Consider the following 17381-nt stretch of genomic DNA (forward strand, 5'->3'; position numbering starts at 1 on the left):
CCTCTGCAACATGTTTTTCTTTTAGTTATTAAGAGATGTTAATTCTTGGTACTACCATGGTCATCTAAATTGAACTGATATATGGGCACAAAAGTAACATTGTTTCACACACAAAACTTTCACATTTGAGAACTGTCTAACCATTTAAAAATACTACCACATGAGAATAAAGCCTCAAATCACTGGTACCCTCAAATAACCTGAAAAAAACCTGAGAGTAAGCAAAAAACCAGAGGAAGAGGGATAAAATCTGTGTCACTGCTGAACTACATATTCTCCCCCCTGCAACATAACGTAACTGGTTATCAATGTGGAAAGACAGTATGTCTCTCGTCCATAAATCGGAAATACTTAGCATGATCTGGTGGCACAAAGTATATATTGCTGTTAACATGACTGTGGTGTTGCCAGCAATTACCTTTCTGACTTTTGCTTCTAGCAGCTTACTTTTCACCTCTGACAGTTGAGGGTGTCTAATATCTATTTTGCAGAAAATGCAATTTCTTTCTCGGGTGTTTTCATGTGTTATATCAGTATCACATAAAGTTTGTGTCAGAACACATGAGATTGCTAGGTACAGCAGAAAACCTATTTCCCTACTTCACTTCTAACTTGTACTTTTAACCAAATTCTTTTCCAGACATGTTTTAGGAACAAGAACACAGTATTTTAGGATATTCTCTTGTTCAAATCCAACTATGGAATGCATCCATCCCACTCAGGCTACGATTTTCAACAGAAGATGAAAGTAGAAAGTATCTGTTTTGTATTCTGTATGTGCAGTCCCATTTCATCTTTAGGACTACCCACTTATAGAATAAACAAAAAAACTGGTACAGTATTTGAGTCAATTAAGTCTGTTTATGAGTTACTGCTTGTGTACACACTTTATCACTCTCAGTTCCAAAATGCTTATACAAGGCATTACCCACACAAGCAGAAGAAGAGTTTGTATTGCCTAAATGCACACCATTTTCAAGTGGGTAACTACTGCCACTACCTGTTTTCTAAAAGAGGAGAGGAAGACCACATACTCTTTAGAATCTAATTAGATATTCACTAGTTAAATGACAATGCCATGTATGTAAATATAAGAATAAGCATGTCTGAAGGTTGTTTCTTTAGCCAGAGAGTAACTCACTTTCATTAATCAAAAGTGTAATTGGAACACTGTGAATTCCATGCACACTGGTTACAGATCTGTTCTAAAAGGTTCAAACAAGATCCCATAGTTGCTGTGTGATGAGCTTGTAGATTGGTGCATGGATTAGTTTTCAGTATGGATTGAAACATGACAGTGTGGAAAGCTCCATCCTGTAACCATGACCAGATAGGCAGGACTGAGGGCTGGTAGGGTAGCTATGACACTTTATGCCCTCACCTGGGCAGGGAACATAAACATACATGCTCTTCCAGCTACGCACTGCTAGCACACTGTATGTATTTGAAGTGCAATTGCCACATACACCCACAGTCACTGAAATTAATACAGTACTATATATATATTTGTATAAATCCCAGTAAAGCAAGAAGTAAATTGTAAGTCAGTCATAAAAGAGTTTTTGTCTCCCTCTGATTCAATGAGAAATAATTTCTAACACTTCACTTTCTCACCCAATTACTTCCCTCTTTGTCCTGGTTGAGCTGTGGTAAAAGCCAGGGAGTAGAGCAAAAGCTTGCATGACGACTGCAAGCCTGTATCCTAAATTTGTTAGCACAAACTTTGATAAACATCACTAATAGTCTATGCAGTATATTTTCAAGAGCTATGGTTTTTTTCTTGCTTTAAAAATGTTTTGTGAACATTGAAGATATTAACAGTACTCAGCTATGTCACTTCTGTCTCCTGACTGGATACCTGTTTTGTCTTCAGAATCACAGGGTATATTGTGATAATTTTCAGTCACAAAGTTTTTATAGCTTTAGACAATAGGGATTGTATATTCAAAGAAAAAATTGATATAAATGAGCGATACATCTTCTCTTAAAACTCACCTGAGAACAAAAATCTATGATCTTATTTTAAAATTAAATGGAAGGGGGAGAAATCACGAGCATGCCTTATAACGCTTTTCAGATGCACCTCTTGAAAGAGGAGGTAATGATGGGGTTTCTCCCTTCTGTAAAAAGCTTAAGAGCCCTTCACCAAGAAGCACAAGATGGAGGTTCAGTTGCGTCCTCTGCCACTTCCATGGAGACTATTTTATTTTAGCCACTAGGCTGTAAGCTGAGCTGGGTAAAAGCGTATTTCACCGCCCCAGTTGAATTTGCTGAGTTGTAAAGCTTTAGCAGAAGTAGTAAGAACCCCTCTTAGCATAGCCAACAGTCACGTGAAATATATTTGTGGAATGCAACACAATTAAATAAACCATACTCAGGCTTGCCCACCACTTACTTTAACACAATTATAAACAGGAAAAAAGTATCACTAATGTAAGTTAAATTCTCCAGGCAAGGCAACTACTTCTGAATGTGGGGTGGTTGGGTTTTTTTCTTTTTTTGGGGGGTGGAGGTAGGGTGGGGTTGTTTTTTTGTTTTTTAAAAATGTAACTGCTAGCCATTTCCACATATTGGGGGGAAAATACATCTGTACTATGGAAAACACAGAGTGTGTTTATGTAATTAAGACTGTTTCATAATACTTAGACACAACTGGGCTGAATTACGATTCCGAATTAAGGTAGAAGTTAAGAGTTGCATAACCAACCCTACTAGTATTTTCTAACTTTTTAATGTTCAACTTTGCAACCTCAGCATCTTTTAAAAATGCTTTTTTGGGTAAGTATTCTAAAATACATGGGATTAAATATAAATTTTCATAATGTGATAACATATAGCCTTAACACCTTTAGAAGCTGGACATTTATCACTAGCTTACTATAATACTGCAAATACCAAAGTAAATGTCACGATTTACTGCAAAGAAAGTTACCTGCTGTGCAATAGTAAGCATGTACATGAAAACTATAATACAGATGAAAAAGCTGTAGCTTTGAAGTCAGAAATAATAATAAGCTTATAAAAAGCAGTTTTTAATTCACCACTTAAAGCTTTGGGGATAAAGTCAACTCATACAGAACAAAAGGCTGCTGCTTACAAGATCCTTGCTTTGTTACATTACTAATCTGAAATTTAACATCTCTCCTCTTTAACAGAAGTCAATAGGAATTGGTCATAGAATACAGGAAACACTCTGAAAGGTTATCCTTGAGAAGTCAAGCTCTATTGGTGAGATTCATCTGAGAAACATCTGCTTCTGAGGGAGTCACCTGAACTTTCTCTACACAGTGGTGGTGGGCAGGAGAAAGGCTCTTTTAGGGTGCAATTAATCTGATTTGTTTTAAACAGCTCCCTTGATCATTACTCTCCACCGAATACAGAGTGATCCTAAGGTCACCAGCTTATAGATGTAGCCACTATAGATATACAGTCAAGAAGCAGGCATCCTACTCTGGGTTTGTCAAGTAAGGATGCAGGGTTTTGGACACTTTTGACTATTTTGACTTTAATTTCCCTGTTTCAGTTCATTAACTGTATAACAGACACTAAACATCTTACATCACTTCTATTGTAAAGATAAAAGTCAGTAACAACTGTAAAATTTGTAACAATTGCTTTAGAGTTGCAGAACCACAGAAAAGCCCAGTGGTAATTAGTAACTCACATTCTGCATGGAGTATAAAACAGTGTGTAGCAAATAAGGCCAGACATAGAATTACACGTTTTGCCTATACTGTGCTTTAAATGAACAAAGGCCCAGTGGGAAATAACATATGCAACAATGTAAATAAAACCTGTATCAGAGTGACTATATATGAAGAAATCTAATTATGGTTGCAGGCCTCAATTCTGGCACATTCTAACTTTGGCAAGTTTTCTTAGAATGAGGGCTTCAGTTTGTAAGAAACATTTCATCAAAGAATAAGAAGAGTATTCTTATAATTTTATTTATGTTTTTATTTATTTAGCAGGAATGAAAAAATAAAAATAATCTACACTCTAAAAACCTCAATTTTCCTCCTTAAAGTTAATTAAAAAGGTAAGAGGAAGATCAGGTTTTATGAAGACAGATACAATCATTCAATGTTGAATTTGCAGTTTTCATCTAACCTGATATTGGCTTCTAGATGAAACTAACTTCAGAAGTCTGAAGGTCTAAAGACAAAGTCAGAGCTACTCACCTTAGGCTCTCTTTCTAAAACAGAGCCAGAAATAGAAATCTCCAGAGAAGTAATTAATCTGAAATGGCTTGAAAGACTGCTTAGTGTTAGTCATCGAAGCTTACCTTATCTGGCTTGCCTGAACTCTTGAGGTACCTAATTCTCTCCACCGATTATTAGTGGGAGTTTGGGCTGACAACTTCAGTGTTAAGCATTAACTTTTATATGCCTAAATTAGGGTGCATTAATTCCATCCTGAATTTCCAGACGCAGATATGGTAACTATAAATTACATTCAGTAGTATGCACATACAATTATACCACTGGACTTAAATGAAACTTTATTAAAACTGGTGGATACAACCCTTTATTTAAGAAAGCTGTAACAAAGAGCTATTCTTTTTAAGAAACAGTCACAGCCTATACCTCAAAGGCACATGTCACTGCCCAAAATAACACGTGAGGTCACTCTATGAACTTTGTAAAAGAGGAGGCTGGCAGCGCACTGCTTTAGCACAAGTGAACCAGTAAGAGTGAGAACATGTGAGGCCTACCACCCAAAAAATTAAAGGTGAGCAAAGTAGAGGATAACAACTGGAAGGATACAAGTGATCAGCAGGAACATAAGGACTTTCTTCTATTAGGTTGTTTCCAGCTCATGAGGTGTTCGTTTATAATGAATCATTACTGCTAAGGCCCTTAGTGCACAACTCCTGTTTCAAGGCTATAACATCTTATCCTATTTCCAACACATTCCAGTCCTCTGGAGTGATATTTCAGAGCTTTTTGCTTGACAATGATTTTCTTAATAGAGAGTTGGCAATATGGAAAGTTTCAGCCCAGATGGATTCCCTGTTTTCTATGGTATTTTTTTTAAACAAGAAGTTTAAAAGAAACACAGCCCAAGTATTTTGTAGCCAAGCAACATAGCCAATAGTATCTACCAGCACCAAGTAGAATAAAAAATCCCAACACACTATTGTGCATTTGTTTAGCAGTATTTTATACTCACATGTCAGTCACAACTTGGACTCTCTGTACCCAAAAGCCATAGCAGTCAGCATGTATTTATTCCGTAGGCACCAAAACTCAGTGCTGTTGAAGTGGCGCTAATGCAACCATTCCCAGAATTAGCTAGATGATTATGAGAGATAAATTTAAACTAATATTTTCAGTCTGAACATAGCTTAAAAGCATGTTATTAAATTCATATATTTAAAATAGTCTAAAGCTTCTGTAATTAGAAAATGTCTAAAAAAAAAATCTAAAAAAAAATTACTGAAAAGCTGTAACTACTACTTCTTATTTTTTCAGATTACCCCTAAACACAATAAAGGAAAAATTAACTGAAAAAATATTTTGCAGCTTTACTCTAATGTATGCAATGCTGGAATAATTTTGATCAACCTAATGGCCAAGTTAAATAAGAAGCTTGCAAACCCACTCCATACAACGAACAGATAATTGCTTATAGCCACTGCAAGATTGGGCTAAAGGGCTAGCCACATTAGTAAGTACACATAAGAGAAAAAAAAAAACCCATAGGAAATAGTACTTATTCAGTACAGGTCAACGATTAGCTCCTTCTCTGTAACTCAGGAATTTCAAGTTCACTTTAATCTAGTGTAATTGAGCTAACCAGCTCTTACATTAAAAAGTAATGATTAAGTTAAATTTCTTGCAGACATTCTGTACCTAAAACAAACATGCAGCATGCCTCTGGCAAAGAAGGATACTAATTATAGGATTGACTCATAAGATGAAAGGTTGCACAAGTTACTACTAGAAACAAAAGTATGGTAAACTGGCTTGAAAAAACATATTTAAATTCTCATACTCCGCAGTTGAGAATTTCATTTTCTAACTGTACCTAACAGTGTCAAGAAACAAAACTAAATATGCTTGCAAACTGCTTGCTCATGTTTTAGATGAACGAACTAGAAGTGAATGCTGCAATTACAAACTTCATTCTACACACTAAGGAATTTTTTAACCTAATAAAGAAGTCAGGTCTCTACAGTGAATTTTTACTGCACAAAACCATGCAAAACTAAGTATTTTGGTCACTCTCAGCTTTCTTTTGTTATATAAAACATGCTCTTAAAATGGATATTTAAGGATTCATTGCATTGTCAGGCAATGAATCCCTAACTTCACTTTTAATGCAACAATTCATTCCCTGATTTAAAAGGAATCATAAAAGAAACACATCACCAAGGCTCCAGACATCTGTGGGGAAGGATATGCAAGTTCAGAAGTAGTTTTGTATTTCAAACTGAAGCTTTCACTGGGATTAGTAGATACGGTTGCCAGCTGTGAGTTAGAACAAAGATACGAAATCTGCCCTATACGTTACTGTGTACTGATTCGATATAGCCTTCTGAATGCCAGATGGGCACCACTTATGTAAACTCCTATTAACAGCTGCATGAGCTTGTGATGTGAATTCACGAAATAAATGAAATTTGATTCAATTTATTTTAAAATCATAAGTTGACATTTCCATTTTCATTTCAAGCTATACATTTTCCATCATATTGTAGCAAGCAATGAGGAATGTATTTTCAAAGAGATTTACATTGGAATACTGTGTTCTCTCCGAGATACATTAATACATGCTTTAGTAGATAAAAATGGATTACACATAATTAGTGCAATTCTCATGCTGAAACTAGAAAGCCAATGCCTTTCAGTGCAATTCAGCTTGGTCAAATATCACCTCAACTTCATACCATCTACTTAACAACTTTACTGGATTATGATCATACGTATTTTATATACTAAATTTTCAGAGGTTATAAACAAGTAGTTTTGAAAAACATTTCCATTCCTAATTTATTCTGTGATTTCCATTTGTATGATGGAAGCCATTTACATTACATCTGCTCACTCAAAATCATTTACTATTTATACTGCTAACAGCTTTCTAAGTAGGGACTGCTAATACTAATCTTCTAGATTTTATATTAGAGTAGATTTTTTTTAAAGTTTCAAACTTCTAGTATTCAAATTTTCCTGTCGTCCCCCCCATCATAATAAACAAGCACTTTCAAGAGGTCCAGAAATCACCATTCATTTTACATTATTTTCCTTTTTGTAGATTTTCTGCTGTTGACAAATGTGGTAGGAGCTTATGCTACAACCTTCCCAGTAAGTACACTAATGTAGCTCCCTGTTCACTACTAGATCACTTGTTTTTGTAAAATCAGAAAATTTCTTGTCTGAGGTCTCTGTTACTCTGTCAGCATGGATAGAAATTAGTCATCAAGGTCAAAAGGATTTAAAAGGGATAATAAATGACAACAGTATTGTATATACTGTGTTCACTTAGGAAACCAAACTGAAGAAGACACAATTCTAATCTTATCATGTATCTTAAAAGGTTTGCAGTAACACTTGAATTTACAATTCTGAAATTACTTTAGCCGCCAAAAATGACAACTGTCACAGCTATGGGCCACTGGCAACATTCAGCATGCTTCAAATATGTAAGTTGAAAACAATTAAAGACAAATTCTCTGTTCGCTGAAACCTGGCCTTCAGTGGCCAGGAAGGAAAAAGGAGTTTCCCCCCCAAAGAATGCTAAACTACCAGGAAGGAAAATTCTTTCACAGATCCAGAGATGAGTACGATGCAGGCATTAAAGAAATGATCCACGTGCTCAATGATAACCACCAAACACTCCGATAGGTGTTCAGTCAACAAACCCAATTCAGCTCAATCCAGATAAATCTAGAACTTAAATGATAGGGATGTAGAATGACAGGAAATGTTTGGCTGTCAGCAAGACAGAACTTCCTATCGATAGCCTCGTATAGCCTCAGGAATGTCTGTGAGGGTCAATCAGCACAAGGGTGGGAGACAAGCCCATCAATTCTGGAAAAGGAAACCTTATGGCAGCATCCCACCTGCATTACATCACATGCTTACACAAAGTAACAGCAGAAAAGAACTAGAAAGGGTTGTTTTGGTTTGGTATTTTTGCTCTGTTGGAAGAGCTACAGCATTCCTTCATTCATCAGCTAGCAACTGAAGTAGTGATCTTCATGAGTCTCTACCATCAGAGAGACAGTAAACTGTCAATCCTTAAAAAGTACAAATGTCTTAATTGGCACGTTAAGATGAGTATTCTACCTCCTTATTTATCCCTTACTAGCATGAACAGCATTTTGCATAAAGTGTATATATATGACTGCCCTTGAATCAAATGAAAGAGTATTATTTTCAGACACATTAAAAAACCTAACCTTTACTTTTGCTGGGACAAAGTGAGGTTACAATATTGTTTATTTACTGAAAGATGGATGGTTTTCACTGTTGGTATATCAGTTTGGGCTTCCTTCTTCCATTAAGTACCGCCTCAATCAGACAGATTTCACATACAAAAAACCCTCTTCACTGTGGAACTTTCTATACATTTTGATACAGAAGAAAGTTTCACAATCGATCTCACACAGCTGTAATTATGGCAACATGTGTGAAATCAATCTAACAAACCATGTTTTGCCAAAAGAAAAATCACATACTATAATTACCATATGTAATAAAAGGAAAGGTTTAACAATTTCCTTGAAAAATGACACACAGAAAAGGGGGATTCAAAGCACATCCTTCTGTAGAGCCTCCAGAAAGAAATACTACCACGAAATATGCATTAAATCCAAATTTTGTTTGGCTTTGCACTGCTACTGCAAAGTCTATGTTAGTGAACCATACCTTGATCTTGCATATGCCGCAGAAATATTTATATGTATGTCAAGGACATTTTGTGTTTTTACAGCTGCTCAGAAAATATTTTCATTACAGAAGTACAAATACAATTACAATCAAGTAAAGAAAAAGTGACAATACTTTTCTGACTGAAAAGGTACAAAACCCAAACCAGTTAATATATCAGAAATGTCTTTTAATGATTCTTTTGTGCAGATCCATTCCCTGATGTAGAGGATTACTCATCATAGTGCATGAAGCAGCGCGTTAAAACTTTTTCAATTCTATAAATTGTATTTTAGAACGTATTCATGATGCTCCACGTGAATTTACAATTACCAAGTTTCATCCCATTACTTATAAACCAGTTTCTGGAAAACTGTGGCATACTTTCCTTCCTGTTGATCATACTTTTTATGGGGGGTGAGGAGGGGGGAGGAGAGAAAAAGAAAAAAAAAAAAGATCAGAGGTAAACTTCTTGTCTGTTTACATTTTTCTTCCTTTTTTTGATATGCATTGATTTTTGTCAAACTTTGCAGAGTCTTTACAGAGCCATCTTCAGCTTTTTAAGTTTCCATTGGATGTTATCAGCAGACCTCCTCTAGGATTTTCTGGTCAGTCTCAACGCATCTAGTAATACAAAGGTAGCGAGAAGCAAAACAGAGGACTACCCATTATTTGAGACTGAAGAGCAGAATAACTGAACTAGAAAGTCTGACCTAGTCACCTGTACTTCACACAAACACACAAAGCAGGCAGTAGGGAGGAAAGTTTGGCTGATTAGTCAGATAATCATTTAAATGGAAATTCACTAATTTACAGCTTAAGCTTTACTTCAAAAATACAACTCAAATTCTTATCTATTTGAACAATTCCTATTCAATAAAATAATAGTCTTATTGGTATACTTTCATCAGCATATCCAAACAGCAAAGATAGCAGATATGCTTTTCCCCTCTTCTTGAAAAAGCTATGAGTATTAAATTAGAATTTGTTATTTAACCATCACTTGTGGTTGCAGTCAGAATGAGAGAATTATGAACACTGTCATTATCTTAAGATATCTTAGAACAACTGAGCTGTATTCAGACTTATTAATTTGGTAAGACACGAAACTAGGATCACAAATTGGCACAGGCCCTGCAGTGCTAAGCACTGTACCATCTAGGCTGCATACACAATGCTGGGAACCTACCTGTGGTGGGAACCTACTTGTGATGTAAGAATCAAAGAGTAAGGACAAGAAGCCAACACACAGGTAGGTAGTCAGCGTGATAAGGAAAGAATTCTGGACTCAAAGAAGTTATCAAGAAAAAGACTCCCAGCCAATATCCCAACGTGCTCTGCTGAGTTTGGCATCAGAAGAGACCATGGAACAGATTCTCCAGAGGTGGGTGACAGAATGATTAGCTTGTAGATCCTGGTGGTTTCAGTGCCAGCTGGGCACATAGCCACTGAATGTTGCAAATGTTTTGGGACGACCACTGAAGAGTACAGAGAACTTCGTAGGTGCCTCCTTAAATTCCAATTCATTACCTCTTGGATCAACTGTGAGAGAGAATGGGGTCTGTATTCTCCAATTAGGCACCTATTGAGAGCATCCTGCCCAGTCCATGCATATGTATTTCCTTCCATGGCAGTCAGGGGAAAGCAGGTGAACCACAATCCTTTTGGCCTAATCTAAAGCTGCAATGTGTCCAAGCCACCTGGACCCAGAATCAGTGGAATACTCCTGGAGACCATAGTCTATGAATGGTTGTAGGTCCCCTGGGCTTTTCAGTGTTTACACAGTTAGGTAGCTGTCAAGCAGGACAGTTGGTGATGCAATTTTGGAGTCAGGAGCCTGGGCCTATTTGGATATTTAAGCCTTAAGTACTTCTAAATACTTGACAAGGCTAATGCTGCCTATACTAAGCATATTTCTAAAGCATTCAGTACTAGCCTAGTTCTTTTAGTTTGTAGCTTGAACTGGGTTACTTGAAACTCACTTAGTGAAATAAAATTTCACTGTGCCAAGAAATTAGCAAGTTAGATTTGCACTAGCAGGCACAAAATAAGTGACCCTGTTTACTGTCATTGTAAGAGCTTCAGTGAAGATCAGGAAATTTCAAAACAGTCATTAGAATTGCTGAAGTTGTTGAGGTTACTATCCTTTTACTATAGACTCAAATGATAAATCTTTCGTAACAGAGCAGACATGCTATACTGAGTACTTCTGTTCTACAGAATTTACTAGTAAGTGAATCAATTCATTAGAAGAACCCTCACACCTACAGTTTTGCAGCACTAAGCTATCTTTCTGATAAAACAAATTTTCCTCTGTAAAAAGTAAACTGCATGGAACAAAACATTCAAGCATAGTGCAAGAAAATGGACAAAAGTCTAACAGTTTAGACTGACTGGAAGCCCTGAGAGCTTTGGCTTCCAAGTTTCGATTCCTTGGTAAAGTGTCCGGCTGGCTACACAGAAATTCTGTTGGGTTTGGATTAGCAACTCCTTGCAATGTTATTTCAAAATTTTTAAGCTAAATTTTCTTCTATGGAAAATTTGGGGGTTTTGGTTTATTTTTGGTCCCCCGCCCCCCCCCCCCATTGTGTTTTGGCACACTCCGCACTTTTTTTTTGGAGGAGGAGGAGTAGAGTGGATGGTGGATAGAAGCGAGGGAAACACTTCTGACCAGTTCTGTCTACTATAATACATATTTAGTGATAACAAGTTACATAATGAAATGCTTCTATAGATACAGGCACAGAAATGAGAGGTACAGACAACAGGAGTTAGTGAAAGTAAGTTGGGAATGCATATGAAAAAACCCCTATTCTCTGAACTAGGCAAGGAGAAAGTTTTGGAACATGATTAAACTATGCAATGAATCTAAATTTCCTCTCCATTAAGTAACGTTTCAGAACTATTGTAACTAATTTTAGTGGTAACATCTCTGCTATTAGAAGAAGGAAAAATCTGCCCCCTCTTTGTTTGCAACTTTTTGTTTTAGGAGGGGAGCCCAGCATGTAAAGCAAATTCAAAACAGGAAGAAAAGGAGCTGTTGGACTCTAAGTCATACATGAATCTTTCCCCAATGGGTCAGAAGCATCACAATTATCAAGGACAAGGAATTGAAAACATTTAGGTTTTCTAGGTTAACTCTTTGATCTACGATGAGTGAAAGAAATAAAATTGTAATAAAACTTTGTACGACGTATAGCAGTTCTCATCTCTCTGAAACACCTAGTCAAATTTGTTTCAGACTTCCTCAAGACAAGTTACTCTACCATCAGGTCACATATGGAAAATATCAGACTGACATTACATTTTTACAAAAGTGTACATTTCAGTTATGACATAATGGAAAGCTAATGTCTCTGTAATAAAACTACTTATATTTATAAGCTAGTGATGCTATTAGCTGTACTTAAATTAGCTGTCACTCCTTATGACTTTTGTGAAAGGTTTATACAATATTCCAGCTGCTTTCTATCACAGTGTCCAACATGGCAAAGAGCATTATGAGAGATGCTGCGAGGACACCCCAAATCAGAAAAAACAGTGAAATAAGATGGACATATATGTTGGAATAGAACCAAATAATTAAGAATGGTTTCACTTGTTATAGACTTTCAGCTGCCAGTTGCCTCATATGCACCTAAACAGCCTACCTGCAAAGGCTGCCTTGCATTAGTAATACAAAGTTTACTATATAAAGCAACCAAATAAAATTACAGAAAAACTTAATAGCTGGAAAAACATTATCTGGAGTCTGACAGCTTTCAAATCTCAAAATTGATAGAAGAAGAAAGTAGAAAGTGATATGAGTAAATTAAAATTCCACTACGTAAACAGAGGAACTAATGTGGAATTGAATGTCATCCAAAAATTACTCTCAAGTTAAAATGCTATATTTATGTTTAATGAAATAATGTAAAAAAATTCCAGCAAAGCTGAGACAGCGGGAATTTTTCTCTTTTACCACTAGCAGAAGTATTTTACAGAATACATATGTAGCCAGCAAGCTTCCAGCCCCCCCCCCCCCTTACTTTTAATCATGTGTTTTGTCACTCTACAATATTATCCTGCAGACTGTAATTTCTAGCTTTTTATCTTCTTTGTTCTGAAGTACAGTCCTTGCATACTCCAAATACCCATTACACTCACAGGAAAGTTTACAAAATCACAGATCCTAATCTTGTAAATGTAAGTAAGTAGATTTATACCAAATCTTACTTTTCCTGTACTAGCTACTTTTAACACCAGGAAGAAGGAAATACCACCAGATTTTATCCCTTAAGTAGCACCTTTCATTAGTGAAACAACATACCTTGTAGATTTAAAGAGTGAGACTCAGCTGCAGTTTAGCACACTTCAATTTAATTCTCAGAAAAACAATTCTGTAAACATATAGAAGCAAACTAATTAAAAAAAAAATCTACAGAAGAAAACTGTAAAGGGAGCTTTGCAATCGATCTTAGTGAAGGTCGCCAAAGTGGTATAAGTTCCTTAAAGCAACAAAATTTAAAGCAGGTAAGATATGGACGCTTCACATGAAAATGTAATGTTTTCACTATGATCTGCTATAGGTATTTTGTCTCAACTAGCCATAGTCTTTACTTTTACTCCTCATCTTAGTAAAAACTATTTATTTTCTAGTTTGAGATACTCTTTATATTTGAAACGACTATCACTGAAATCAATATCTCAAAACATGGCTCACGGCAAAAAAAGTAGCAATTTTAGACCCGAGTGTAGGTTTATTTCAAATTCACATGATGTTACAATCAAACTGTAGATATTTCCACTGCTGTGACTTATTCAACAAAACATTTCTGCTTCATTGAAGCAAAGAATGCGTTTATTTCCTGGAACGTGTAGAGGCTAGTTTCTCAAGCTCCACACAGAATGGTATCCCACACCCATCCTGTCCCCCCCCCAGCTTCCCATGCTCCTTGCTTTATGTCATGAGACAAGCAGAAGTAGTCCTGGAGAAGGAAGAATGAGTTTGGCTGGACATACTGTGCAATTTTTTACTGTGTAAAAAACACTTTTTAAAAAATAATAGTGCAGATAATTACAAAAAAAAAAAAGGACAAGGCTGTTCTTTTGGTGGTGGTTTGGCTGTAAAGTGCTCTTGGCGCCTAGGTGTTCATTTCCTCTCTTCCTTGACTCTCACAATTCATTCCAATTTAACTGTTTGTACAGCCAAATTCTAGACTGAATTTTCACGTAACAGGGGAACACCACTGACTGTAGACTGGTCCAGAAATGAACAGTAACGTGGAAGTGCTAGGAACTATTTTTTTAATACAGCTCAAAAAAGTTCAATGTCACAGGTGGTTCTGCTTAGTAGAATGCCTGTCCAGAGGCTGAAGGATTCTGGTGACTCTGATGCTGTTCTACATTTTGAATTGAACAATACAGCAGGAACCACTTGCAGGAATAGCTGACATAGCCAAGCTGATAAAATAATTCTATTGCTTTAATTTTAATCTGCCATCTTCTTATGACCAGAAGAAGATAAGGAGTATGGTTTCTAATGTTTTTTTGTTTATTTGCTAAGACAGACTAGCTGAAAACATAATGCTTGCTCAAAGAAAGCAACCGTATCTTTGGAAAATCTGCTCCTTACCCCAGCCTTTCCTGCGTCTCTCCTTCACTTGTGCCACCACAAGTGTTTTGGGGTTAACAAACTCATTAGATTTAAAAATAACCTTAAGAAGGGAGTTATTTTAATTCTTTGTATATCACAGATAGAGTCACAGTCTAGCTTACTGAAGAGTTTCATTAACAGTTTAAGCATAACCACTGGGGCAGCACAACACTGGCCTAGGCAGACAGGAGAGTGAACTCTGCAAGCCTAAATTGGTGCTGAGAAAAAAGAATCATTGGACCGTACCTACATCACTGTTTTGCTGTTGAACAGATACCAGTTTGGGACAGTCTATGCTACCTTCCATTTCAGAAATTATGTCTTTGATTGGTAGGGTTTTCACTTTAATTCCCAGTTCAAAAGGACTCCTTTTCTGTCATTCAGTTGAGAAAAAAAAATGTCTTCAGGTAAGAAAAATGTCTTCAGTTTACAAAGTGAACATAAATAGTAATTTTAAAAACATGCTTTCATTTCTAATCTAATGTTTAGATGTTGACCCTATACATAGGATTGGTATTTACAGTTTATTTACCCCAACTAAGCAAATTAAAATATAACTATATCATTGTGTATTTAATTTTCTGACATCCTAAAAACACACATAAATCATTGTGTCCCCTTTAAAGTTTACACAAAGGTGATAGCAATTCTCCTGGCCTCTAAAACTCTCTTTACTTGTTCATTACAGAATCCTTTCAACTTTGCCTCTAGCAATTCACAAACTCATTTTTTCATGAGTAAATATTTAAACCAGATCTGTTTTAAAATGTCTACAGAAAGAAAGAAGATAAAAGCAAGTATTTAGATTTATAGCTAACCAGGTAATAATCAACTGCTACTACTGCTGAAAGAACTTCATCCATGTCTCAGCTTTAACATGAGCCTTTAGTCCACGTAGGGGGCTGTGAGCCTTTGTGCCCTTATAGTAATGTTCTTAAGCAAACAAAAGATTGCCACACACCTCACAGGACAATTAATTCATTGAAACAGGACATTTAAACTTTTCCTTTTCATCTGTAATATAAGAGTTAGCTGCACTAATATTTGACTTTCTGTTTCACAGTGGAAAGACAGAAGGATAAGAAAGGCAGAGAGTTAGAACTTAGTCCTCTAATCGAGAACTTGCCCCTTACACCTAATGGTCTGTCTCCATTTAACTTCAAGTAATGCAGTCTTAAACATCTTAACTATGAAAATATATTCATTATTGAAATAAACAGCAAACATTTTCAGCATTAGGTGGAAAAAGCTTGCTTTCACACACAGTTATTTATACTTCCTTGTAGAATCGTGTTTTTGACTTAAGTCTTAAAACTGAGATATTTCCACCTATTTGTGTTAAGGTGGACATAAACTCAAACAGATTTCAGTTCATTTACCTACTATCATAGGAATAACTTCCTAGGCTGCTCTGAGGCAGGCACGTACACTCTTCTAAACTGAGACAGCTTATGTTAGAGACCTGAAGAACCAATATACAAATTCCAAACAAAAGCATTCTGAAAACCAGAGTGACATACGGTAAATTGTACTTCATGGTAGGATTTCATTATTTAGGATTTTAATGGTTGGTTAGTATGTAAATAAAAAACATTTTCATGATTTCAAACTTTTTAGTATTGCTTCTGTAAAAGCTAGAAATACTTGCCAGTTCTCACAACTTGCCACCAGAAATATGAAAACCAAGCAATTTTTAACACTTCTGTTATTTAGTCAAAGGCTTTGTTACAGCCATGAGATTAGAGACTTTTTTCTGTTCCCTAATCTGGATTTACCATTGCATCTTGTGCCAGAGGAAATGCTCTTCTCCATGAGTTTGTCTGTTGCCCACTTAAAATTAGTAGTAGCTTCCTAACGGTTCAATTTAGGTTCCAAGCTTAAACTTAATTACAAAAGCCAAATCACTGTAAACTAAACAATTCTGAGTTATTTCAGAAGACTTGGTAACCATTCTTCCACTGTCTTTTAAAAATCAAAATTTGTGATTTTGGAAAGATGAAAATACGCATGAGTCACTAACTACAATCAAAGCAGAAAGATAGGGGAGGTAATTTCTTCTTCTTCCCTGTCTTCAATTGTGCCAGAGAACAGAATTCATATTTGAATAGCATGCTTTCTTAGGAGAAGGGAACAAACAAGAAAAAAGGAAAAATTGCATAAAATTAATTTATGAGTTAGAGATCCTAGATCAGAATAATAATGTTGCACCTTGGATTTCACTTACTTTCTTTTTTTGTAGATAAAAAGAGAGTAAAAACAAATGAAGGGGATAATACTTAATTGAATCAATTAGGGGAAATGAAAATAAATGTACATATGCAATTGCCTGTCTGAGTTGCAGAAGGTGTTTCTAGACAGAGTTTGAACCCATTGAATTTGAAGTGATTTGCTCTAGTAAGTCAAGATCAGCATTTCATTCTTAGCATTAAACCCCAGAGCATGTGCTATGAAGAACATACTTTCTCTAAACGCTTTTAAGATATTACATTGTCTGCACTACAAAAATAGTTGAAAATTTTTGAATTTACATTCTAGGCTTATGTTATACATGGGCAAGAGTTACTGCTGCAAACATTGTAACTTATTTGACTTATTCTTTTTATAGAAATCTGATTTACTAGTTTTCAATGTTGCAATCTTTAATAAAAATTATTCTGATTTAGAGGGATAGAATTAAATTCTCTCAAACAGTAAGAGAAATGCACAAGAAGCCACATTTATAAAAACTTCTACTATTAAAGATACTGTCTGAGTACCTGGTTTTGTAAGTTTATTCCCCAAAGGGCACTAAAACTAGAATGGAAGCAAACCAAGGAAGTTTGGCTCATTTGAAAAATGACTACCTAAGCAATATATGAAATGCTTATTTC

The 17381-nt window shown here is 35.8% G+C and overlaps 1 protein-coding gene across 5 annotated transcripts in view; it reads right to left on the reverse strand.

Annotated features, from left to right (window-relative positions):
• The window catches only part of TNFRSF19 (TNF receptor superfamily member 19), a 62362-nt gene that overhangs the window by 15121 nt on the left and 29860 nt on the right, over positions 1–17381 (reverse strand). The gene's annotated exons all lie outside the window — the stretch shown is intronic.

Source organism: Aptenodytes patagonicus, chromosome 1, assembly GCF_965638725.1.
Source record: "Aptenodytes patagonicus chromosome 1, bAptPat1.pri.cur, whole genome shotgun sequence".
In the NCBI taxonomy this organism is placed as follows: domain Eukaryota; kingdom Metazoa; phylum Chordata; class Aves; order Sphenisciformes; family Spheniscidae; genus Aptenodytes; species Aptenodytes patagonicus.